This window comes from Crocuta crocuta, unplaced genomic scaffold, assembly GCF_008692635.1.
Source record: "Crocuta crocuta isolate KB4526 unplaced genomic scaffold, BGI_CrCroc_1.0 scaffold41, whole genome shotgun sequence".
Taxonomy (NCBI): domain Eukaryota; kingdom Metazoa; phylum Chordata; class Mammalia; order Carnivora; family Hyaenidae; genus Crocuta; species Crocuta crocuta.
The window spans coordinates 18,776,563-18,802,156 of NW_027529428.1; positions in this window are offsets into that span (position 1 = coordinate 18,776,563).

A 25,594-nucleotide genomic window follows, 5' to 3' on the forward strand; every position below is an offset into this window, starting at 1 on the left:
CCTTAGAAGTGAAGCAATATTTTGTCCAGGATTTGTTTTAAATGCACCCAAAGTAAGTGTGTGTGTGTGTGTGTGTGTGTGTGTGTGTGTGTGTGTTGAAGATGAATTGTTCGTACATAAGGGTACATTAAATTATTCTTTTTTTTTTAATGTTTATTTATTTTTGAGAGACAGAGAGTGAGCAGGGAAGGGACAGACAAAGAGGGAGACGCAGAACCTGAAGCAGCTCCAGGCTCTGAGCTGTCAGCACAGAGCTCGACATGGGGCTCGAACTCACAGACCGCAAGATCATGACTGAGCCATCCGGGTGCCTCCCTTTTTATTGATTTTTTAAAATGTTTTACTTATTTTTGAGAGAGAGAGAGAGAGTACAAGCAGGGGGAGGGACAGAGAGAGAGGGAGACAGAATCTGAAGCAGTTTCCAGGCTCTGAGCTGTCAGCACAGGGCCCGATGTAGGACTCGAACTTGTGAACTGCAAGACATGACCTGAGCTAGAGTTGGACACTTAACTGACAGAGCCCCCCAGGCACCCCAGGCAGATTGTTTTTATAAATAATATTTGCCGACTGTTCCAGCTGTTCTGGAGGAGAATGGGGCTACGTTGGCCAGCCCTCCCCCCACCCACACATCTGCCTCGCGTCTTCTCTCTGTTCCACTTCCTTAGACGGGTCTCTCCCTTGCCTTCACCGTCTCTCCTGCTCAGGGTCCTGTAAAGGCTGCCTGGTGGCGGGGACAGAAGGCTACTCCACAGGTCCTCAGAGCAGGTTGATGCCCACGAGGCCCTTGCAGGCCCAGCCGGGTGACCAGACGGTTCGCATCTCCCTGCACGCGGCCCGTGTGCCCCTGGATGGGCATGGGTGACTGAGCCACCTGCACATGGGGACAGAGGACGTGGCTTGTGTGTGGGCTCCCCTGAGCTCAGGGGGCATGTCTGACAGATAACATCAGACCAGTCCTCAAAGTATCCCTAGTACACTTGCCATGTACACAGTTGGACCCTCAGTCAATGGACCTGACTGAGAGCCCGGAGCTCTTCCAGAAAAACTGATGAAGGGGTGGGCTCACCATGGGTGACTCGGCCGGCACAAATCACATTTCTCTTGGTGGCCACCATTTGGATGCTTTTAGGGGACGTGGCTTGAGTTCTAAGTGTTTCAGACTCTCTGGAAGATCAGCGGTAGAACCTCAGCTGGGATTCAGTTGAGCGCTGCAAACATCNGCCAGCCTTGGAGACTCAAGCAGATCCGGGGCTGAGACGTCTGGCGTCCACAGCTCAGACACCCGGGCTCGGAACAGTTTAGCCTTAGCCGGCAGAACCCTGCCCGCCCCCCCGGGGCCAGAGGGAGAGCTGGAAGTTGCCTGTTGTGCTTTTTGCCTGAGAGGCAAGTCTGGTCACCGCCCCAGTAGTGGTTCTAGAGAGAGAAGCTCGTTTTCAGAAGGAAGAAAGGGTTGACAGACTTAGCATAATCCCAAGGAAACTCCACACAAGGGCGGGTGAAGCCCAGGCGAGTAAGATAAGCCGTGTTTCATTCTGTCTTCACCTTTTGGATCCCAGTCCCTCTGTACGCAACCCNGTGTGCAGGCATGCCCAGGATGCTTTATGGGAATTCGATTATTTAATCTCTGAAACAATCCTGTCAGTGAGGAACTCTCCTGTCTCCACTTTATAGACAAAGAAGCCAAGACACAGAACAAGCAACTTGCCCAGAAAGTGGTGGATGTAGGACACGGACTTGGGCAGTTTGGTTTCAGAGTCTATACTCTTTTGCTGAGTCCATTGGGGCCTGAGCACAAAGCTGACGTGTTGCACACGCGCCTTCCTGGTGGGGTGTTTGTGTGTGTGAGTGGGCTTCGTGCTCATCACTGCAAAAGAATGAGACCCACCAACCCCTGCTGTGTCCCTCATTAACTTCCAAATCAAGCCTCATGGAATCTGGAATCAGACCAATGGCCCCAAATCCTGAGACTTACAAAGTACATCAGAATTTGCCATCGCAGTGGTTATGGGGTAGGATACCTTAAAACTTCAGCTAAATGTTTATCCATTTCCTGATTCACAAAGGGTATTTAACTTGTCTCCTGCACTGGCTCCGGCTGTCTCCAGGAAGTGCCTCCGTGAGGCCCACTGACACCTGCTTTATCGTCAGTCCTGGCAAAGAGACAGAACTCCAAACGGTGCTGACTCAAAGAATTCCAAACTTTGAATTTGCCATGAGCGCTTCAGCACAACAAACTTGTAGGGTTTCATAGATTTCAGTCAGATGTAAGTAGGAGAAGAAATCACACATGAAGTTTGCATTAAACGCATCACAGTTGTTTTATTGAAGAAATTAAAAAGTCAAATGCTGGCTCACGTTCCCATCAGGATCAGTGGAGTGGTAGACTTTTCTGTGGGTGGTCTGGAAAGAAACGTGACCAGGCCCAAACCGCAGTAGAGGGACAGCCCGAGGGATCTCCCCTTAGAGATGAGATGAGAGTGTCTGCTGTGACCTGCAGAAGAGCCAAGCTGTGACTGAGATGTCAGGGCCCACAGGTGCCCAGGTTCTCTGGCCATGTGCCCTTGAAGTAGATGGGCACCCAGTTTGATGTCTAGAGTGTAAAGGCGCTCAAGCCAACATTCGGGAGCCTTGCGTGAGGAAACCCATGGGAAGGCCTTGAGGGTGGGGCTGGCCAGTTCCCTTGAGCTCATATCCCAAGTTCCTGCCACACACACATACTGTGGGTGTTCCCCTACCTTCCTGAACATGACTGGCAGCTGTAACCGGGGACACTGTGCACGGGGGCTAGGGACACCAAGATTTTCAGGGAGTAGTAGACACAGGCTCTGAGGTGACAAAATCCACCTCAGAATCAGGACTTGGGGGTGAGAGGGATGAGGGACAGAAGGATAGGGAGATACACAGGATTCTGCCCCAAGTCCATTTTATAACAGGCCCAGTGGCTCTGGAATCCCATCTTGCAGTTATTTTCTTAGTTCCTGGATGTAGTTAAAACAGAAGTACTCAACAATGAGCTGCATGCTCATGTTGAATCCCTTGCCCATAGGGGGAGGGACCCTCTGCCAGAAATGATCAGTGCAGCTCCCTGGAACCTCCCCTCCATGTAAAGCCAAAGTCAATGCAGCATCCCAGCAGAACGTCAGAGAAAAGAGCCATTGTCAAAAACTTGCAGGATGTGGAGGTGGAGGCTACCATCTCCCCTCTGTTACTGACTCCTGCAGAGGACAGATAGTTCCTGAAGAGTCACAGTAAATTATCATAAATGTAATCGTGTCTGACTATAACCATAGCTAATCTTCAAGAGGCGGTCTCGTTACTCGAGAACATTGAAACAGCCCTTGATGCCAGGGGCACAGCTCTCGTCCTGGCTAGTGCTCGTTCCATATGCCCAAACAGTAAGCCACAGAAGCACATGCTTTCAGCAGACAGGAAGGCAGGTCCTCCTTCACTGTCTTGGGCCATTTCATTCAGAGACAAAAATTACGTTTTCCAGACTCCCTTGCAGCTAGGGTTCTTGAGACAAATTAGGTTCCACTTAGATTCCCCTAGAGCAAGGCTTGGCCATGTCTGGTGTCCCTCTGGCTTTGTAAACAGGAGCACAGAATACACATCGTCTTGCTAGCATCTATGCCGTGCTGGCACTCTAGCGCTCTAGTTGAGTAGTTGTGACAGAGACGCTATGTCCCAGAGAGCCCAAGATAGTTACTCACTGGCCCTTTCCAGGAAAAGTTTGCTAAGCCTTGGTCTAAAATTTCGGGAAGGCCAGGCTGAGGCTAGGTGCTCTTCCTAAGGCTTCCGTCTCTGCTCCTCTCTCTTCCAAGCTGTTCCCTCCCCCATGTTCCCACCCTGATTTTTGAACATAAAAAATGTCACTCCTTGATGCATTGAGGGATTAGCCCAAACAGCTCTGAACTTGGCCTGGTGTGGCTCCAGCAATGATCTCAGAAGCAGTAATTCTCCCACTGGGCTGGTTCTTACTGTTCCAAAAGTCATTCCAAGAATCCTAGCTTAAAACATGTTCCTTCCGTGATTTTTGATTTTTAAAACACTTAATTCCAAGTATTAAACCTTTTCCCAGTCAAGCACCTACAACGCTTTTGGTCTCTTCTGCTGAATTCTGACCACTACATACCTCAAGTCTGTGCACCGGGTATTGATTGGCAAACAGACACGAACACTTCTTCCTATGTATCAATCATTTATAAGTTCTAACACGTGAATACATCAAAGACAAAATGCATCACTACATTTTTAATTTAGTAAACTAAAGGCAAAGACTAACAGTTATTGGGGCGCCCGGGTGCCTCGGTTGGTTGAGAAGTCCGACTTTGGCTCAGGCTGTGATCTCACAGTTCATGGGTTTGAACCTCACCTTGGGCTTTGGACTGTCAGCACATGGCCTGCTTTGGATTCTCTGTCTCCCTCTCTTTCTGCCTGCATCTCTCTCTCTCTCTCTCTCTCAAAAATAAACATTAAAATTTTTTTAATTGAAAAAAGGAAAGAAAAGACTCACAGTGCCTTACAGTGCTAGCAGTCGGGTGGAGCCCCCAGGTGGCTTGATTAGAAATAGCGGCGGGCTGGGGTGATTTTCCAGTGCCCCACGTACACTGTGCCCTCTGAAGAAAGAGACTGCTCAGCTTTTTGTCGTCAGCTCCATCTCATCTCCGAGACTTGTTGCAAAAGATTGGGGGTGGATGAGTACGGAAGATGTTCGTTATGCTACTCAGCCTCCTCATTAGATCGCCTCTGATGGCAAGGCTTGCCGTGCCTAATTAGGACACACCAGGCCTCAAGGGAACCCTCGGCCATCCAGAAAAGAGCTGATGGTGACACACTGGAAGTCCATTAGGCGAGATAACATCGTGGCTTCTAGTATGGGTAGGCTATCAGTCCTTCTGTTTCTAAGATGATCTAATTTTGTTTTCTGAGTTACCCTGGGGCAGGGCTAGGGCTGGGCTGCGTACCATGACCAGGGTCTCCTGGAGCTCTGCCGTGACGTAGGGTCTCCAGTGCAGCCCAGCTCTACTCCGGTCCTTGAGTCAGAGGACAGGTTCTTGCTGGTCCCATGCTGCTCGGTCACTGAGTAATGCACAGAAAGCCTTCGGAAGCCACAGGACCCCTCATTCGGTCCTTGTGCAAAAATCTATGGGTGACAGTTCAAGACTCCAGGTTTCTTTCATTTTCTCCCCCTTTGTTTTCTTTCCTTCTGTCTTACCCTAGTGTCCAAGTTCCCCTTACAGCTTTAGGGGGAAAGATGAATAAATTTCTCCAAGGTCATTACTAAAGGAAGAAAATAAAGGCTAGTTTTGGAAAGAGAGATGGCAGGTTGGCCCCTAGTCTATCAGCGCAGAATCTATGTTTAATCCAGTATCCAGTGCTGACACTTTGGGACACATAATAATAGAAATACACCATGTGCCAACTTGGAAATGAAATCTGTACTTATCGTATCCCATCAGAGAGATTCCAGAAGAGACTCTTGCCAACTGGGACACATTTGGGTCACTGAGCAGACATGGTTTTCCAGAGAGAGGAAAAAATGAGAGTAAGGTTCCCAAATGGCTTTGGTGATTGGCAGGCAATGTATACAGATGGCGACAGAAGGCAGATGTCTCCTGTGATCTCCTTGGACATCACCTGCAATTAGAGCTTCAAAGTGAAAGCCCTTCCCTAAGACATGGAACGGGGAGCCTGGAAACCTGAAATGCAAACATGGAAGATGCAGAGGAGGTCAGAGAAGGGACTTCGTCCCCTGACACCCGCTCTGCCCACAAGGCTGTTGGCACGCCCCGCGTCCTCGCATCTCCAGTCCGCTCCGCGAGGGTCCTGTGGCCGTCAGCGCGCTGAATTCTCCTAAGGTGCTTCCAGACAGAGGGCGGGCAGGGGCCGAGTAAACAGTAAACGTGGTGACTTTGTTTGGTGAGCCGCAGATAAAATGTCACACCTTGTCATTGGCTCCAGAAGATTCCATGACCGGGCTCGCTCTCCGGAGCTGCCGTCTCAGCCCACAGTGCCTCCAGGTAACGTTATGCAGACAGAAACCCAGCTATTTGTAGGATGAGGTTTTTGCATAGTTCAGAGTCTGAAAATACATCCGTTGGACTGCTCTGTCGTACCTGGGCCTGCCAGCGGCGGCCCCATGCAGGAAACACGCGCCAAGGCTGGCTGGCGGGAGTGGGGCCAGCCCTGTGCTCCGCCGCTCGAGGAAGGCAAAAAGACACTAGATGTGTAGACCGTCCTCGATTTGCTCCTTCACGAACGTTTCCTCAGTGCCCACTGCGTGTGGGACACACCCCAAGGGCTAACGTTCCCTGTTGGCTTTTGCTGAAGGACAAGTGCACTGTCCCTCTGCACAGCGACGTGCCCTGGGGCGGGGCAGGTGGGCACACGGTGCTGCCGCAGGTGTCTGTGCGGCCTGGGCGTGGGCTCCCCGGGGGAGGGGACCGTGAGCCTGCACCCCCTTCACACACACGGGGCCCTGGGCTGAGCTGTTCGTGGCCTGTCTGTCTGTCCAGTAGGAGCCGGGCACAGCACACACAGGCGAGCAACTTCAAACGATGGTCCTGCCTGCTTCATCTGTTGTCATTTTGCACACACCCTCACACACACCACATACGTGCACACACACCACACTGCGCTACAGGCACCCCCCCTCCCCACATATACATGTACACACACACCACACACACGCACTCTTTTCCCCAGGCCTCTGAGTCTAGAGTAACAGTTATTGACTCAGCCATCTGGCTCTTCCTCATCCACCCTCCAAAGATATAAGGGTACGTGATGTTTCGCTACAACGCACCAGAGCCAAGTTGGCAAATGAAGTTGGGCTCTGCACAAAACCCACATAGAAGACAGTACCCATGATGTCACTTTTTGATGGAGTCCCGAAACTCTTTGCTTTCAAGGTGTGATCTGAGTAAGCACGGACCGTTCATCACAGATTCTGAGAGGCTCTGACTCATGATATTTAAACCTTTCGTGCTGTACGTGGCTACATGGCTGCGGTTCTGTGCCTGCCCTCGAGAACCCCCCCACCCCACCCCTCCCTAAGCCTGCACGACCATTATGGCTACTATGACTTTACTGAAAGCTCTTGCCCGGGCGCTGGGCCGATCATCTCTCGTGAAGACAGTCAGACATGTGCGATACTGACCTGCCCCATCGAGAGGTCAGGTGTTCCCACCCCCGTATCTGCCTTGACCAACAGCTGCCAAAAAAGTGAGGCCATAGGACCTTCCAGGCTGGCCCTCAGGGCAGGATGGCTTCTGCCTGGCTCCCCTCGGGCGCCTGTCCTTGGATCGCAGCCACCTTGCCAGCACACGCAGAGCCGCACGGAAAGGCCACGTGTCGGTGTTCCAGCTGACGGCCAGCACGGACCAGGGGTCTTCCCGGGGATGGCCTCCAGCCGGCCCTGCCCCGCTTGTGTGCCCGCTGCTCCCCTTCCGGATTCCGCGCCCACAGACCCGGAGGGGTAATGAAGGGTTACTGCCTGCAGGTGCTGAGTCAGCAATGTTGGATAAGCAGTGTAGGGGCCCCGGGGTCCCAGCGCTGGAATCAGCTGCCGTCGGCGGTGTCACAGGTCACCGAGCTGGGACCCTCCAGCGATTCCCGGTTTCCTCTCTACAGACGGTCCCTTATTATGCCTTTCACTATGCTGTGCTGAAATTCATTCAGGACACAATTTACCTAGATATGTAATATGCATATGTATTATGATAATCATATTCACGTATATATTTATATACCTAGCAAGTATATGGAAGGGCAAAAGGAAAATAATTCCTAATAAAGTGAGTTTCCATATATGGCTATTTTTTGTACAAAGCAGAAGATGTATTCCTAAAAATCACTGCTTTGGAATTTGGGGTAGAATCATAATGCAGATAATGGAGAGAAAATAAGGTGAGCAGCAAAATGTTGAGTGCCTGCATCGTCTCGTCAATCATTCCTTACAGAATAAATGAGAAACGTTACTGTAATCCTGCCACGGACTGAAACACCTTAAATTCCTAGTAAATATATAAACACACATAACGATGCCGTGACCTTGACCGTCACGTGATGGGCAGGAGTGGTTTCTGGAGAGGGGTGGACGGAAGGGCCACAGCGTTCGCGGGCTGAGATGCCACCGCGCCCGAAGGGGTGGCCCTGCCCCGGTTCCGGGTCTTCTCGCTGGCCGGGGAACTCCTGTCCACTCCGCGTAGGAGTTTTCATCCTACAGCCGCTGCCAGTGATTTTCAGTCGCACTAAAGGTGACTGATACCGTACTATTTTATTTCATCTTATTTTATCGTTGCTTGTGATGCCGTTTCTCAGTTACTGTGCATTTGTGATCTCCACGTGTCACCAAATATTTTACTGTTTCAAGCTTGCCTTGAAATAGCTTCAAGGCCGTCCTTTGTCATTCATACTCGGGTTCTCACAGCCAAGATGCTTGCTCATGTTTGGGACTCCGTTGTGGTTACTTCTATCAAGAAACTCTGACAGGGGCACCTGGGTAGCTCAGCCAGTTAAGCATCTGACTCTTGCTTTTGGGTCAGGTCATGCTCTCATAGTCTGTGGGTTTGAGCCCTGCATCCGGCCCTGTGCTGATAGCATGGAGCCTGCTTGGGGTTCTCTGTCTCCTTCTCTCTCTCTGCCCCTCCTCCACTCTCTCTCTCTCTCAAGATAAATAAAAGAAACTCTGTCACTCAGGAGACCAGTGCAGTGCCCACAGGTGTCATGAGGTGTGGCTGTCCGAGGGCTCCGGTTTTGAGCCGGGGGCGCCCCTCTCACTCCTACGGCTCAGTGTTACAGCCATGCAGAGCCAGCCTGTGTCATGGAAAATGGCTTGTCTTCTGTCGGTTCCATTTCTATTAGATGACTTTATTTTCCAGTTTATCTGTTGGAATTGTTGTGGGTTAAGGATGGCCATAATTCTTTGTCACCCCAACTTTCTTTTTTTTTTTTAATTTTTTTAATGTTTATTTTTGAGAGAGAGAGAAAGTGAAAGCAGGGGAGGAGCAGAGAGAGAGGGATACCCAGCATCTGAAGCAGGCTCCAGGCTCAAGCTGTCAGCACAGAGCCTGATGCAAGGCTTGAACCCCTTCAACCAAGATCATGACCTGAGCCGAAGTTGGAAGCTCACCCAACTGAGCCACCCCGGTGCCCCTTTGCCACCCCATCTTTGAAAAATGGAACCCATTTCCTTCCCCTGGAATGTGGGCCGAGTCTGTGATCTGTCTGAGCTGTGTGACTTCTAAGGCTGGGCCACTGCACACGTGGGACGTTGTGTCTTTGAGCCCAATCCTAGTACCAGAAGACAGCCAGTCACCATGCGGAGGCCAAGCAGAGGGCAGCCCAAGCGCAGCTGAGCTACCAGCTGACATGGTTGGTACCTGTTCTGGGCACCCTCCTGGATGCCCTAGACCAGTTAGGGCTTCGGGGATCTGTTGTCAACACTACAAAGGTCAGGAAACCTACTCTATCCATTTCAGTGAACTTGCAGAATTTCAAGTGATGAAAGTTCTGTTGTTTTAAGGTACTCTTTTGTTAGGATAGTTTGTTGTAATAGGGACAGAAAATTGGGGCGCCTGAGTGACTCAGTTGGTTAAGCATCTGACTCTTGATTTCAGCTCAGGTCATGATCTCATGGTTCATGAATTTGAGCCCCATGTCCGACTCTGTGCTGCCAGCGTGGAGCCTACTTGGGATTCCCTCTCTCCGCCCCTGCCCTGCTCTCTCTCTCTCTCTCTCTCAAAATAAATGCATGAACATTAATTAAAAAAATAGATAACTGAGATGGGGTGTGAACAAACTCATTCTTTAACAACAGGTGCTGTCACAGAAGAGGTGAGATCGCTGTGCTGGAAGACGAGGGGGTAACGGGGGTAATGAACTATTCGCAGCTACTTAGACAAGACTGGGTATGAGAGAAGGAAGTCAGTATTCATCTGAAAACTCTTGTCTCTGTATTTGACATTTTGAAATAATCAACACATGCACACACACACCCTCGCACACTCACATGCATGGGGCATCCTTTGAAAGTCTCAACACAAATGCAGACTCATCATATAGGTGTTGTTTTTGTGACTCAGATACTGTAAGTGGTTTGTCACCAAGAATGTGCTTCTCTAAGACAATGAGCCACTGTTGGTAAAGTTCCAGACAACATAGAGAAAAATCTCCTCTTAATTTCTGTGACAAATACTTTTGTGGAAGTTTCAAGGCGTTATCATCCTTTGTTAAAGTATCTCTTGTATTTACAAGATAATTATCAATAGGTTTGTCCACTTGGGATTTGAGCCCCTAGATGCCGCCATGTTTTCTTCAACAGTTGTGTAGGAAAGAGTTACCATAGAAAGGCCTGCTTGCAAGACTGAGCCTTGGTTGACTTCCGGGAACTTGGACATTGGGAAGGGTCCCCCATTCCTGGAAGACACAAGTGTCTCCAGTGCTCGACCTGTTTGCGCAAACCATGTTATTTTTGCGGAGACCTGTCTTCCTTCTGGGACTGAAGTTTCAGCATGCGCCTGGTAGCAGGTGGTCACATGACCAGCCCCAGGAATGCCCTGGGCGCCGGGCGCCGAGCTCTGCCACCGCTCACATCAGCTGGTTGCCAGAGGAATCAAGTGCATCCTGTGTGACCTCACTGGGAGGGGAGTCCAGGACGCCTGTGCCTGGTTTCCTCCAGACTTTGCCCCACCCACCTTTTCCCTTTGTTGATTTGGCTTCCTGTCCCTTTGAGGTAATAAGTCATAGCAGTGGATACAACTATATGCTTGTTCCCGTGAGTTGAATGAGAGGTGGCCTGGAGACCCCGGCAGCCCTTCTTCCCACCTGGGGTTGGCCCCCCTTTGCCTGAAGGCTGGTAATGGTCTCCCCGAGACAGTGGCTCTGGGGCACTGCTGCGTGTCCTCGGGACCCACCCTAGCACCTCTCTTTCCTTCTCGACTTGCACTAGACCCCTCTCAGCAGGAGCTCCACAGTGGGGTGCACAGGGTGACCCACAAAGCGGGGTGCCTTGTCTAAACTGACAGAAACCCAGGGAATGTACGTAGGAGTGGCCGTGGCATCCAGGCGGAAGGACCACCGGGCGCCCCAGCTCGGAGCAGCCCGCGTGTGCTGATAGAGGCTCTGTAAGAAGAGGTCCAGGCACGGTGTGTCTTCCAGCACAGAGCCTGATGTAGGGCTCGAACTCACGGACTGTGAGACCATGAACTGAGCCAAAGCCGGATGCTGAACTGACTGAGCCACCCAGGCAGCCCTATGGGGCACCTTTATAATATGCCAAGTACGCTGCTGACTTTATGTGAAGTGTCTCATCTCATAGCCCCATCTACCCATGAAACAGGGAGCATTTTTATTAGTTGTGTAAAGATGATCAGAACGAGGCTCAGAGGTGTGTAAGTTGCCCAGGGTTGATTCATAAAATAAGACAGGTATCAGGCATGGCTACCATCATTCCCGTATTTTCTGGGGAGAGTGGATTTCCAATATTCAGCTCCTATGCCTCCTAATTACATTTATAATTGTCCAGCTGTGTGGCTGGGTCTGTGGTTTGGAAAGCATGGCCATCTGGTTTCCATATTGTTATCTTATACATTAGTTGTTAGTATATCAACACATATTTGCATATTATATACCATTTTACATTCCAACTTGAAATTATTTTAAAACGGGCACTAAATCAGTACTCGCGTGATATCATGATTATTTATTAGTAGGAATTTGGGGGCCAAATTTTTGAGCCTCTTGGACCTGAAATCCATCATCGTTTATGATGTCCTGTGATCATGTAAAGGCAGATGGCCCATGGAACGAACAGGATGCAAAATAACAGTCTCCTGTGATAGGAAGACAGAAAGCGAAGAGGGGTGTCCTGGGCCTCATACAAGCACCTGTCCCAGTGAGTTGGTGTATAACAAACATTCCAAACTTAGTGGCTTAAAACACCAACCATCATTTATTTTGATCACATACCTGTTTCTGGGGCCACCCAACCTGTGACAGTTATCACCCAGAATAATGAGGTATGTTCAGCTTTTTCATAATGAATTAAAGGGATCCTGGAGTGTTTAGTAAACTCCTAGCAATGGGTTAAGAAGCATTAGTAGGGACTGTACCATGAGAAGGACCCCAAGACAGCATTTATCATGTACTTTGGATTTCTGCACCCAACCTCAACTTAAAAGATCCATTTTTTTGTAAGTAAGTGCGCCCGTATTAATAAGGCATGGCTTCTGCTTTGGGATCTGAGAAAATATTTTTAGCTGGGTTCATGGACTTCATGGAGATCTGCATTTCCATCCCAAATAGCACCATGGTGCAGTATGGATGAAGCTAAAGAGTTTGCTACAGATGTTTGAAGGGTGTGTGTGTGTGTGTGTGTGTGTGTGTGCGCGCGCGCGCGCGTGTACACACGCTTGCATACGTGTGTGTGTGTCCAGAGCACTCTAGTTTGGAAAAAAGTCTTATTTGTTCAGAAATAAGGCTCATTTGGTGATAGCCAATAGACTCATGCAATAATAAATCAGAATTATTGATTATGTTGAGAGGAAATTTGATTCTGTTTCAAGAAGAACGTTAAGAAATAAATCCTCAAAGAAAAATGAAGGTAGAGAAAATTACTTTTTTCAAGCACAAGGAAACGTCAGAGGTTGATAATGGGCTAATAAGGTGCATGAGCTAAGGAAGCACGTGGCCTGGGTCAAGTCCAAATAATAGATGACATCACTGCTTCTCTCCTTGGCTTCTACGTCTGTATTCCCAATATGGTTCTATAAAAATGAATCTCTCTCACCAAAGTTAAACAAAAATTAAATTGTTGATTCTCATTGTCTTCTACCCTAAGGCAAATCAAAATAGATTGTCCTCTAAATCATGCTGTAACTGAAGAAGAAACGCAGCTGGACTTTGGACTTGTAAGGGCAAGTCGGGGCAGCCGGGGCAATGAGTGGATGAGATCATTGTTTTCTACACATTCAGACAGAAATCGTGTGTCTGTGGATCCAGCATGAAAAAGCGGAGAAGGGAAGTCATTTGCTCAGTCTGGGCGTGTGAATCACTGCCCAGGAAGAGGTGCTGCCAGTCCCAGCATCTGTAGGGACATGTAGCCCGTTTGGGAAGGACTATCAAATGGCCAGAATAGACCAGGGCGCCTGCGTAGATGTTTGCAGAAAGACACACTTAAGGGAAAGTGAGTGAGCTTAGCCATTTAGGAGGGGCAGTACGGCCGCAGGGGCTGCTGTGCATATAGATCCGTAAGACAAACCTGGCCTACGGGCTGGACCGCGTACATGCCGGTCCACGGAGAAGACTTTGACCAGTTGTCTAGCATGTGTACGGAGTCAGAGCTGGCTCCACAGGGGAAGGCAGAGGAAGGGACCATCTGCTGGTGCCGGCTCCTCCTCCTCCTCCTCCTGCTCTGTCCAGAGCAGTTCTGCTCGGCCTCAGACGTGCTTGCACCTCCAAGTCCCACACTGCCACTGTCTGTCCCTTTCTGTGCTAACACGCCTCCCACAGTCCTTCCCAACGAATGTCCTCTGCTCTTCCTAAGGGGAGTTCTGGCTATCGTGTTTGCTCTGCCTCTTCGTCTTGGGTGAGACTTCGGCATCCACAGCGCCTTGATAGCAACCCAAGGAACTTGTCGGTGAGCCTGCGCTAGCAGACAGCCATGTACGATGTAAACTCAGGGAGGAGCGTGTGGGGCCAGTGGGGATGTATTCACCGCTGACAGAGGACAGCTACAGATAAAATAGACGCTAGAGTCTCTGTGAAAATGAGGTGCCTGAGAAAGATGACCGACGGCTGGTTTGGGGGATGGGTGAGTGTATGTTTCTGCATTTAAGGCGGGAGACCCAGGGAGCCCTGCGTGGGGGAGTTTGATGACATTGTGTTTTGTGCACTTTTATTTTAACTCTGCAATACTAGAGCAGCAGCTGCAGATGTAACGGGAGAGAACGGATGGTATTCAGGGACCAAAAGCTTCATTTAACCCCAAATATTTCCTTCAGGATTTTGTTGGTATCCATTGGTACCAGAATCTCTCGGGTTTGTCTATTGAAGGTAGGAGATAAGAACAAGATAGGAGCCACTTGAAACCATTATCTGTCATCGTTGTATAAGCATGAAAGTAGTTTTAACTGAGGGTGGTGGTGGGTGGTAGGGAGAGATAGAAAGAGCAAGAGGTAGGGGGGAGGGACGGAGGTGCAAGCCGTCTTCCGGCTTGAAGGAAGACCACACTGCAGGGTGGAAATATGGGCACCCAGCCAGTTCTGTGGACGACCCAAGGCAAAGGAGTGTGGGGCAGAAGCGAGTGGCTGGCAGAATGAACACTGGGCAGAGGAATCTAGCACAGAGCACACTGTGTATTTTGAAAGAAACATCCAGAGTAGCGCGCCGGCAAGATCCCTGCACAAAAGCGTGGGGATGGGGGTTCTGGTGGGACACCGGGGCCAGTTCAGCCAGGGCGCCATCGCATCCCTGCATCACCTGCCTGCATGTGGAGAGCAAACAGCATCAGCCCCTTGAGGAATGTTAAGTGCTGAGAAATCATAAGCCTGCATTATTCTTCCTCGCAAATTTCGCCCACAGCCAGTTTCATTCAATATAATTGCTTTGGTGCCCAGAGAAGCAGAAATTCTTGTAATAAAATGTATATACGTATGGGTGTGTGTATATATGCCTTAGTCTGTGATGCCGGTGGTGTCCAGGAGTGTGCGCACATGCATGAGTGTGCGGCAGTGGTGGTGTCTCTGTGCCGTATCAGGCTCAACTTGACATTGGAATCCCAAGGGGGATCCTGGCCAGCTGAACAGCCCTGTGATTTTAGCTCCAGCTGCACATGCGCGATGCCGACCACGGTGTGAGAGCCTCTGCAGTGTGCCCGACTGGGAGCCAGGGCCTTTGCGGGAGTGTCACCTGTTCTGTGTTTCCCAAAGGCGGGGATGGGGTGCAGAGGAAGCCGAGAGAGGCTTTGGGCCCGGATAGTCCTAGATGCAGTCCTGGCTCTGTAGCCAAGGGCTTTGGGTTGTCATGCAACTCCTGTAAAGCACACGTCTCGTCTGTCCAGTGGGGATAAAGCACCCCTTCTCGGGCCGAGCTGGCCGTCAGGTGTGACGTACTTACTGTGCCTGTCATGTGCGGGGCACTCTGGCCTGCACACCAGGAGGCGGCCATGATAGTGAAGACGTATTGGTATCACCGCTTTCTCACCTCGCACGTCCAGTTTCCAAGCAGTGAAAGGAGCCAACAATTTATCTGCAACAGTTACACATAACTTGTAATTAGTGAGAATCAGGAGTCATTGATCAGATATCAGCCTTCCTCAACCTATCTTCCCCTTTAAACAGACACACACACACACACACACACACACACACACACACACACACCCTGCATGCATATAATCACGCAAGCAATACAGTCTCACTGAAAAGAGTCAGGTAATACAAAAGGAAAAGGTAAAAATTTGGTTCTTGAAAATGACACCTGTGACGCAGGCTTAGTCTTCAGGGTATTTTCGTCTGCACTGATAAACTGCACAGGGACAAACACACAGGTCATCTTGGCAAATACAGATCACACAGCACACAATATTTCGTGACGTTCTTTTTAAAAATATAGCTTGCAGGGGCGCCTGGGTGGCTCAGTCGGTTGAGCATCCGACTTCGGCTCAGGTCATGATCTCACGGTTCGTGGGTTCGAGCCCCGCGTCGGGCTCTGTGCTGACAGCTCAGAGCCTGGAGCGTCCTTCGGATTCTGTATCTCCCTCTCTCTCTGTCCCTCCCCTGATCACACTGTCTCTCTCTCTCAGAAATAAAAAAAAATTTAAAAAAAATATATAGCTTGCAGCTTGTTTTCTGTGCTGGTCTCTAGCCTTTCCTTTATTGTTTTAAGGAGCTAAATAATATTCTGTTCTATGGATATGTTATATCTCATTTAACCTTCCTCCCCTCGATGAACATTTTAGGTATTTTCAGTTTGTAATACTACAATATTTGTGCTTCCAGAGCTTTGTAAATATACAAGGCTAGAAACCAGGAATAGAATTACAGTTCAAAGGATCTGCCCACTTATAATGCTGGATTTACTGATTTATTTTCCTACAAACAAAATAGATGAGTTCCCAAGATTCTTGCCAGGACTGTTTATTTTTCTATTTGTGAAGCTTTGTCAGTTGATGGTCGTTTACCTGCAATTCTTTATTTGTGAGTGAGATTAAACATGTAAGGAAAGGCTGCACTTCTTCCGTGTTTGTATTCTTCCTTCTCACTGACACTGTCCACTTCATTTCCTGAGTTTTCTAGAAGTTTTCTTATTCTTATTAATTTGAAAGCATTCTTAAATTTCTCAAAGGATATTATCCTCTTTATCCTCAATGCAGGCTTATCTTTTTAACTTTTATGTTTTTCATAATGTAGATGGTTTTACATTTTCTGTGGTTGCATGGTTTTTCCTTTTATGGTTTTTGGGTTTTACACTTGGAAAGTCTCTTCTGTGTTCTCTTTACACTACTATCCTTTTTTAAATTCAAATTTGTATCTAATCCATGGGTGATAAAAATGCCCACTTTTATTTAAACACATTTCTCTAATATACATCAGTCTGTTTCTGGACTTTTAAATTCTGTTGTGTTGATTGATTTGGATTTTTGGTGCCCAAATCCACCCTTCTCAGTTTTATAGCTGTGGAATGTGCTTTCATATCCAGTAAGGTGAATCCCCCCTTCCCCCAGATATTTCTGCTTGGTCATTGTCATACTTTCCCCCTCCCGTGTATATTTTATTTTATTTTATTTTATTTTATTTTATTTTATTTTATTTTATTTTCATTTTATTTTATTTATTTCTATTTATTTCTAGGAGAGAGAGAGAGACAGCGTGAGCAGGGGAGGGTCAGAGAGAGAGGGAGCCACAGACTGAAACAGGCTCCAGGCTCCGAGCTGGCAGTCAGCACAGAGCCCGACGCGGGGCTCGAACCCACGAACCGCGAGATCATGACCTAAGCGAAAGTCGGACGCTTAACCGACTAAGCCACCCAGGCGCCCCTCCCATGTATATTTTAGAATGAGGCTGCCAAATCACTTAAACACTGGTTGAGATTTGTCCAGGTTTTCATCAACCATTGAATGGATAGCCAACACTGTGGTTCATTTGCACAGTGTAACATTAGGCAGAAATAAAGAAGGCTTGAACTGTGGATATATATACAGCCACTTGGCTGAATCTCAAAGCAATTACACTGAGTGAAAGACATTAGATACAAAAGAGCACATACAGCAAGAATCCACTCATACAAATTTCTACAAGAGGCAAAACTGACCCACAGTGGAAAATGTCAAGAGTCTGCCTCAAAGTGGGAGAGGGGGTCGGTTGGCAGGTGAGTGGGAGAAACTTCCAGGGTGATTTTAATGTTTCATACTTGATACCAGTTTGTGTTACATACTGGCGTATCACCTTCAGTCTTAGGAAATGTTCACTTAACACTTGTGCATTTAATTGTGTATAAATTATCCTTACCAAAAAAACCTATAAAAATGTGTCAACTCTAGTTAATGATAAGTATGGGAAGTGTTTAGGGTGAGATGTAATGGTGCCTGGAACTTTGATATACGTTTAAAAAGATGGGTCGATGTGTGCCCAGAGGAATGGAGAGATGGATAGCTTGTGATAAAGCAAATATGGAAAAGTGTTAGTACCAGTGTCTAGGTGGTGGGTATATGGGTGTCCACTGTAAGCTTCTTTCAGCACTTTTTTGCCTGAATTTTTTTCCTAATAAAATATTGGGAGGAAATCCTGTGGGATTGTGATTAGAATTCTCCTGAATTTACAGATTTTGTTTAGGAGAACTGGTATCTTTATGATCTTGATTCTTCATTAAAGTATATGTTGTGTGTCTCCAAATATTTGAGGATTTCTTTTTGCCTTTAAGTTTTATGGTGTGTGTTTTTTGTTTGCTTTCTATGTTTTACACAGTTGTTGGTATTATATGTTTTTGTTCCCATTGTCCACATTACAGTTTCTAATTGGCTGTCACTATGTAGAGAAAAGCTTGATTTTTATTTGTGCATCTTTCACCTGGTGAATTTATTGAGCTTGTAGACCTTGATGATTTGTCAAGGTTTATCTTGGATTTTCTAGGTATACAATCATTTTGACTTCATGTTGTATTCAAACGATGACTGTATTTGACTGTATTAATTTCCCCTGTATTTTTTTATTTTCTAATACTGACTTTTCATTCTTTTTCCTGCCTCCTTGGTAAGAACGGGTGTCAGCAGCAGTGCGGAGAGCATTCCATGTGGGAAGGCAGGGCGTGAGGTAGAGTGCGGACACCATGTTGGGTCCCCAGGCTGTGGGGAGGACCTCAAGCTCTGAGACTCCTTGGAGTCTCTTTGGGCTGGGCAGGTGAAGGAGAACCTGCTGACTGCTGTGTCTGGTGGTGGCCCGGACTGCAGCATTGGCCTGTAAAGGAGGGGGAGGGTCCAGTGTTCAGCCTGAGGAACTGGGTGCCGTGCCATGTGGGGAAGCCTGGGAGCGAGTATAACAGGGCTCAGGTTTGGGTATGTTTGTGTCACCCGTTTGACACCCAGCCGAGGACGTGGAGTTTGAGGCTCGGAGACCAGGCTGGAGGTCAGATTTGGAGGCCACGGATGTGAGGATGACACGGGGAGGGTGGACAGGGGCGGGCCAAGTGCGCTGGGGCAGGTCAGCACTTTGGAGCTGGCACAAAGATGGGCTCTGGTTCCACAGCCCAGGAGNTCCGCGAGAAGGGGCGAGTCCCTGTGCCCAGTGCTGGGCTGACCTCGAGGTCAGTGTCACCCCGATGGGGTGGTGGGTGGGAGGGGCTAAAGGAAACGGGAAAGGCAGCAGGGGTAGCAGGGCTCCTCTTCAGAGCGTTAGTCCTCAGTGAGGTTCGGAGGANCGACACCTTCAGGGTGGGACTGTGCCCGAGGGTCCCCCTGACCGTCCCATGGGGGGCAGCTCCCTACCTCTGAGGGTACGGATGAGGCTGCCCTTAACCTGGCTTCCTTCTTGCTCTGCTGACTCTGTTGTTGCGTGTTTTCTTGTGTGGTCGTGTGCTGCGCTGGTGCCTTCTTCCTGAAGTTCAAGTCTCTCGGCCGTGTGCCCTCGGTCAGCTGACCCCCTTCCCAGCTCCCTGATGGGACGAGTCCTGCTGGCTCGCAGGAGACTTCCGGCTCCGGCGCCGGCTCTGCGGCCGCGGGGGTGGCATCTGGCCGTGCGCCGCCCGCTCTGAGCCGGTCCCCGGGCCCGGGCCCGGGATGGAAGTCTGCTCTCGGAGGAGCCAGTGCCCAGCGCCCGCCCCTGCCGCCCGTGCGCCCTGCCGCCTGGGGCCCCCTGTCTCAGGGCCCTGCTCAGGCCCCGCCTGTCTGGCAAGATATCGTCTGCGAACTTGTTTCTTTGCCAGCGTAGATCCCTTTTCTTTCTGGCCATCTTCCCCGCGGCCGCTTCCTTGGAGAGCTTGCCTGCTGCTGGGGTGTTGGCTCGCGCTCCCCACCAACGTCCCCTCACCATCTCGGACCCGGGGCCCCCAAACCACATTCACCCTCGTCTTCACCAGTCACGCCTCCTTCCTCCTCGGAAACTTCCTGTTGGGAAAATGGTCACCCGAGTCCACGCGCTGCGTCCATCTCACTCTTGCGTGTTCCTTGCTTCGTCCTGGAGCCCTTTCCCAGCCGGTCGGGCGCCCCGCCCGGCGCCACTGGCCCTGCGCCAGCTGCCAGCCCCCCTCCGTCCTCACCCTAGGGCCCCGGCCCACCCTGAGCTCCCCTCCAGAAGCACTGCCCGTGGCCCTGAACCTCCCTCCACAGCACCCCACCACCTGCTACTGTGCCCTGAGAGCGGGCGTGCGAGACGCAGACGGAGGGTCCTAGGAAGCTCCTGGAGTGGAAGGGGCTGGAAGGAGAGGTTACTTTCCCAAGACAACGTGGGTGAATATCTGGTCCCCAAGGATGTTAGTGAAGATGTGTGTTACGTGCACAGAGCTTAGAGAAGGAACCGTGTCCCAGGGCACGCACGCCTCAGCTGCGGTGGGAGGCGGGTGGGGGCTGGACAGAAATCACTCCTCCAGGGAGAGGTGAAAACCGGCCCCGCAGGTGCGGGGACGCTCGTTGGGGCACAGGGAAGTCTGGGTTTCTGTCCTGCCGCTGTGAGGAAGCGGGTGGCCAGGGCGACCGTTGGAAGGCCGGACAGACAGCCCCGTCTCCGCCCGCACGTGGCGCACTGGCCCGAGACCCTATAATTAGGAGCCCCGGACGCTGTGGGCTCGCCCTCGCCCACCACACGCGGGCCTCCGGGCCCCCTCCCTCCCGGGGTATTTTGGACCGGGGGATTTTGATTTTATTTTTATAGCATGAGATTCACCTCGGATGGGAACAGCAGGCTTGATTGACGGCCGCGCCACGCCGCCTCCCTCGTCCTGCCCCGAGGCGCAGGCCGCTGTGGCTTCCGGCAAANCAGGTCTGCTCGGGGTGGCCTGCCAGCCCCAGGACGGTCACACCGGGCTGCGAGGGGGCAAAGGCAGGCAGATGGGAGCCCGCGGCCCAGAGCGTCCGCGCGTCCAGGCCGGCCGGCCCCGGGCCGCCAGGAGAGCGTCTTCTGACCCTGTGCCGAGGGACACCCCGCAGCGCCCGGCCCCCCTGCTGCCCTCCGGGGCCACGCCGGGTGCCCAGGGCAGGGCCTCGGAGACCTCAGGGCGGGTGGCCGGCAGGTGCATCTGCACACGCCCGCTGTGCACTCCGCACCCGGGCCCGTCTGCCAGGGTCCAGGGCAGGGATGCGGCGGCGGGCTCGGGGGCTGACGGGCCTGCTCTCCCCTGGAGCCCTGCTCGGGCCGGGGGACCAAGTAGCAGACCAGCAAGGAGATGCACAGTGTGCCGGACGATGCCGGATGCCAGAAACAACGCAGGGAAGTGGGTGGGGGGCCAGCGGGTTGGGCAGGGTGCCTCTGGTGAGCCCAGGGAGCTGCCGGGACAGGCGCCAGGGCACGTGTGCAGCCGGCGGCCCCCAGGTCCGCACGTGCTCCCCCGACGGCCCTGTCGTCAGAGGGCCGTGGCCCCGCTTCCCCCCCCCTCGGGTCAGTTCTGGCTCAGGCTTCTGCTACCCCGGGTGCCCTCCCTTCTCCCTACCCCTACTGCCTCCTCACCCTTCTCTCCTGGGGGGGGCCCGCGAGTGGCTGGTGCCTTCTCCGCTGGGGCAGGAGCTCACTCTGGAATGGGCTGGAGGGGCCCCCGGGTGGAAGCCATGCTCAGAATGCTGCAGGTGGACGGGGCAGGGGGCGGTGGGGCGAACTGCACGTGTGAGGGGGCCGCCAGTCCCGGGCTCAGAGAGGGTCGGCTTCCTCACAGCAGTCACACAGCAGACAGAGAGGCGGGGCCGCCCCTCACCTCCACCTGCAAGGGGCTGAGCGTCTGGGGAAGGGCACAACGTCTCACTTTGCTGCTCACCGGCCGGGTGACCTTGGGTGTCAGCTGTGTCTGGGGCCCTCGGTGACCAGACCCACGCCCGTCGCCCTCTGTCACCAGCACCACAAGTGCTGGGTCCTTGCACCTCCAAGAGCAGGCATGCGTTTGATGCCTGAGCCGTGTTGCCTTGATTGATTTTCACCTTTTCAGACCAGGGACTGACTCCCTCGGCTACATGGAGTCTTTGGACTCCTTCTCAGCATATTTCAACTATGTCGGAGGAAATGAGCTCTCTGTGTATCTGTCCGGAACAGCTTTCTGTGTTGCGAACACACCAGAGCTTTCTTTTGCAGGTGACCGGGCTGCGTGCCAACCCTCGGTTTGTCACCCACGTTCACAACCGAGGCCAATTCGAGATTTCCGTTAGGAGCGAATGAAAATAGGGATTTGCGTTTCCTCATCTGTGCCCGGTACCTGTCCCCAGCTTCCACGCACACACTCTTGGGGGGTCCACGGCCACCAGGTTTAGAAGTTTGGAATCAGAAGCATCGCTGCTCCAGGCGGAGATAAGAAAAAGACAAGGGGGACCTGTTTATTCGGGCATTTAGAGATACTGATTCAGTATTTTTAATGTTTATTTATTCTTGAGGGAGAGAGCACGAGCAGGGGAGGGGCAGAGAGAGAGGGAGACACAGAATCCGAAGCAGCTCCAGGCTCCGAGCTGTCAGCACAGAGCCCGCCGCGGGGCTCGAACACATGGGGCTTGATGACCTGACCAGACTCTTAACCTACTGAGCCACCCAGGTGCAGGCTCCCTGAGGAGCCTGGGCCTTACCTTCCTTAGAGACCGAGCCCCCACTGCAGGAGACACAGTAGGTGTCGAACCTGATGCACACCCACCACACCACTGCCCCAGTTTGCCTCTCCCTCCCTGGAGCCCCTCCCCCTGAAAGGCCAGAGGGGCCTCCACAGACCACAGATGCAGACCGGCAGGGAAGACGCATTTGACGGAAGCTCTGGGCTTCCCTGCGTGTCCTTGTTTTTATTTTATTTTATTTTTTCCTTAAAACAGAGAAATTTCTTGGGGCACCTGGGTGGCTCAGTCAGTTAAGCGTCTGACTTCATCTCAGGTCATGATCTCACGGTTCGTGGGTTCGAGCCCCGCGTCGGGCTCTGTGCTGACAGCTCGGAGCCTGGAGCTGCTTCAGATTCTGTGTCTCCCTCTCTCTCTGCCCCTCCCCTGCTCATGCTTTCTCTCAAAAATAAGTAAATAAACTTAAAACATAAAAAAAGAGAAAATTCTTGATCCCTAAACAGCTTATAAAAATGCTAGCGGGACTCACGCCGCGATGTGTTTTGGAGAAGGCGCCAGGCCATCACTGCGTTGTCCGTCTGCTCACGGCGGTCCGTGCGGCCAGGACGCCTGCCCTCTCGGTGTTTCTGTATGAGTCCCGTGGCGTTATTCTCACCCCTTTGCTGACGGGACCCTCTGAGCTCTCGCTGCCCCCGGTGCTCGCACAGGTGTGATGTCCTGGGGCGGCCAGGAGGGAAGGCCCCGACCCCAGGGCGGCGGGAGCGGAGGTCAGCCCTGCACCCCCTGGGCTCCTCTTAGAACTGCACTGCGCCCCTGCTTCTCCCAAACTCCTTCCAGCCTCCTGCCTCAGTTTCTCCCCTGTGACAAAACCCATGGTCATAGTATTCTCACAGGTCTTGGAAACAGAAGAGGTAAAAAGCTTTCGGGCATCTGTTTGTTGTCTTTTCTGGTGAGATGGTGTCACAGAGGCTGTGGGGGAGAAGCAAGCATTCTTGGGGAGGGAACTTCTGCTTTTGTTTCCAAGCTACAAAATTGTTTAGTTTCTAATTTCTGGTAGAAGGGTCTTTCCCCCGAAGGAGGGGCTTGGCCAGGTCGTTCTCTCATCCGCTGCTTCGGACTGTGGTCTGTACGTAGCCTTGCCTGGGGAAGGAGCACCTTGCAGATGCCCGGGGCCGCCCACCCCGTGGCTGGTGACCGCGCACTGGCACCCGGGGCGTGGGAGGTTCACGCTCTGGGTGGCCGTGCAGGACAGCCAGCCTGAGATCGCCTCCTCGGAGACCCCTGCGGGGCGGGGGCTGCGCCCCCACTCTCTTCTCGGACTCTACTGCCCCAAATTTCCACGGCCCCTGTTTTCAGAGTCCTCCAAATGCTGTGTCTGCCCACTTACAAAAGCTGGATATGGGGTGGGGGGAAGCCAGAAGCAGTAATTACTTTGGATTTTTTTAATGTTTATTTATTTATTTATTTTGAGAGAGAGAGACCCAGCATGAGTGGGGGAGGGGCAGAGAGAGAGACACACACAGAATCGGAAACAGACTCCAGGCTCTGGGCTGTCCGCACAGAGCCCAAAGTGGGGCTCGAACCCAAGAGCAGTGAGATCATGACCTGAGCTGAAGTCAGACGCCTAACCGACTGAGCCACTCAGGCGCCCCAAACAGTAATTACGTTGAAAACCAAGGCTCAGTAACCAGTTAACTAGATTTAACCACTTACGAAAACTTAGCTGCATTTTCAAACGTGGTTTTATCAACTCCCTTCGAGCCCGTGCATTTCCAGGCTGTGGGGACAGGGCTGTGTGGCTGGTCTCAGGCCTATCTTCATGGCCGGCTCTTCCCCTCAGATGAGGAAACTGATAGAAGGCGCTGACCAGTCAGCCGCCCGGGGCTTCGGAGGCCGCCCAGGCCCAGGCTCTTATCTTCTTCCTCCTCTGCATCTGCCGAGAGGACCCCACGGCCAACTCGTTCTGCCCCCTCTTGTTTCTCCCTCAAAAATCTACTTTCTCCAAGATCAACTGCTTATCCCTGCTTTGCCGAATCCACCAATGGACTGATTTTTTTTTTCTAGAGCAGTTTCAAGTTCTTTGCAAAATTGAGGGGTGGGAACACAGGTTTCCCGTGTACCCTCCCCCCACACAGCCTCCCGCGCCGTCGATACCCCCACCAGGGTGGGGCACCTGTTACAAGCGATGGACCTACACGGACACATCGTTGTCACCCAGAGGCCACAGTATATATGGCGGTCACTCTTGGTGTCATATATTCTGTGGGTTTGGACGAATGTTATAATGATGCATATCCACCATCAAAGTGTCATGCAAAGTGGTTTTGCTGCCCTGAATGTCCTGGACATCCCTCCATTCTATCGCCTGGCAGCCACTGATCTTTACTGTCTCCATAGTTTTGCCTTTTCCAGAATGCCCTAGAGCTGGAATCCTACAGTTTAGAGCCTTGACTGCTTTCCTCCAGTGCTGGGTATTGAACAGTCCTCTCTGAGTTGCCATGGTTTGGTAGCTCATTTCTTTTAGCACCAAGCAATATCCCGTGGTCGGCACGGACCACAGTCTGTTTCTCCACGCACTTACTAAGGGACATGTTCATTGCTTCCGAGTCTGGGCAGTTTTGACTACAGCTGCTATAAATACGCATGTGCAGGTTTTTGTGTGGAAAGAAGTTGTCAGCTCCTTTGGGTAAAAACCAAGGGGTGCAGTTGTTGGATCCTGTGGGAAGAGTATGTTTTGTTTTTTGTTTTTTTAAACATTTATTTATTTTTGAGAGACAGAGACAGCGGGAGCAGGGAAGGGGCAGAGAGAGAGGGAGACAAGAATCCAAAGCAGGTTCCAGGCTCTGAGCTGTCAGCACAGAGCCCAACGCGGGGCTCGAACCCATGAACCACGAGATCATGACCTGAGCCGAAGTCAGATGCTTAACTGCGCCACGCAGGCGCCCCGAGAATGTTGTAAACAAACCTGCCACACTGGCTCCACGGGGTCGTCCCTGTGCCGGTGGGTAGCACCTTCTGTCGTGAGCGATGGGATCCCATTGTGCCTGGGTCGTGGGGCCCACAGCTGTCCAGTGCCGACGGGGCCCTCAGCAGGCCCGGCTGTGTGAGCTGAAGACTGTGACTGTCCCCAACTGGCAGGGAGGAGCGGGACCCTGTCGTGTCCAGCGGGGCCCCCTCCCCACCCCGTGCTGATTTCCCCCCGGGCCTGGGAACTGAGGGCCCCGTGCATCTTTCCTCTGTCCTCTGTCACTTCCTCAGACGTGTAACAGTTGGCATCATGAATGCCTTCACGCCTGTGCACTCTGCCTCCTCTCCCCTGAAGAATACACCCCTTCCTCCATCTCTCTCTTTCCAGGGGCCATGACT